Source organism: Solanum tuberosum, unplaced genomic scaffold (genome assembly GCF_000226075.1).
Source record: "Solanum tuberosum cultivar DM 1-3 516 R44 unplaced genomic scaffold, SolTub_3.0 scf00346, whole genome shotgun sequence".
NCBI lineage: Eukaryota > Viridiplantae > Streptophyta > Magnoliopsida > Solanales > Solanaceae > Solanum > Solanum tuberosum.
Window position 1 is genome coordinate 473,078 of NW_006239265.1, and position 1,657 is coordinate 474,734.

Consider the following 1,657-nt stretch of genomic DNA (forward strand, 5'->3'; position numbering starts at 1 on the left):
TTCTCCTTCTCCTTCTCCTTCTCTTTGCCTTTTGGGTTTGAGTGTGATACTGAAGCAGTAGTCATTGATTTTTTTTCTTTTACTAACTATAGATAGTGATTGGGAAATAGATTTTTTCAATCTCCTACACTTCAAAAGCTGTGAAATCTTCTTGGATGTATGGACATCAATATTATAAGTCATTTCCTTAAAAATATCAATCAGTTCTTTAACACGACTAATAAAATAATCATGTTGCTGCTCACATTCTTCGCATGGACAAAAGAGCATTTGATGTTAGAAGAGGAAGCAACACCAATAAAAGATTGAGTTGTTGTCATGGATGAAGCTTCTTGTATCATTTCATCTACAAGGTAAATAAAAAAGGTTGAGAGTTTACAATTGATTATAAAATAATAATGGGTAGCAATTTATACTTATGTTGACACAGATGCATATTATGTTGCTACATATGTACCTTCTGTTGCCATGAATGAATCTTCTGTGGCCACAAATGAATCTTCATATGCCACAGATTAACTTCTGTTATTACAGATGACCATTTTGTTGCCCTAACACATAGGTGATATGCTCCAACATATGACAATTATGTTGGAATATATACTAACATATCACTAAAATGTAGCAACATACGACACATCTTTCAACAAATGAAATATATGTTGGACAACTGAACAAGACTATATTTCTAAAATCATATGATATGAACAAAATGGTCACAAAAAGAACAACAAAAGCAACAAAAAAATGAATTTTCACTGAATGTTAACAATACATATACATTTCCTCAAAATTAGGGCTTTTTTGGGTTTGTTGATTTTCTTTCAAAAACAATAAATAATAGGTCCATTACACCATTATTCAATTTTCACATCTATAAAACGATTTATTGTTCATTAACCCAAGAAAAAAATTTAGTATTGTTCGAAAATTGTAAAATCTTTCAAAAAAATGACTTACTCATTTTAACTCTAACACAATCTTCAGTTCAGAAAGATGAGAGAGTCACGGTCGGAGATGAGGAGGAAGATAAGATAATGGGAGAGAATATTTATTTTGATAGTCGGATTTTGTAAGGAAGAAGAAGAAGAAGAGAAGAGAGAACGTTGGGAGAAGAACAAAAATTCTATTTTCTTTTACTTTTTTTAAAATGGTTTGGATAGAATTATAAAAACTTGAAAAATGAAGTGTTTTTTTGTATTTTATAAAAGATTAGAAAGTTTTGAAAATGTGTATTTGATCCCAGATTTACTTAATTACATTTTAAAATATATTTGATCCTTTCTTGGTCAAGGTGTCACTGAAAACCAAAGTAAGACTTAGTAGGCGTTTGGCCATGCGATACCATATCACGATATGGTATCGTGAGATGGAATCAGCGTTTGGACATGCGATTTTACGCTGATTCCATCTCATGATTCCATATCATGAGAGGTGATACCATATTCTCCAAAAACCATGATATGGAATTATATGGTGATTCCATATCATGATTTGAGATATTTTAATACAATAATTGATCCATGAGTTTATATTTTGTTAAAACCACCCCACATTTATATCTACTAATCATTTGTTTCATATGTAAATAAAATTTATAATCACATCATTACTTTTTAAAATTTATTATTCTCACCAATATAAAATTTATTATTAC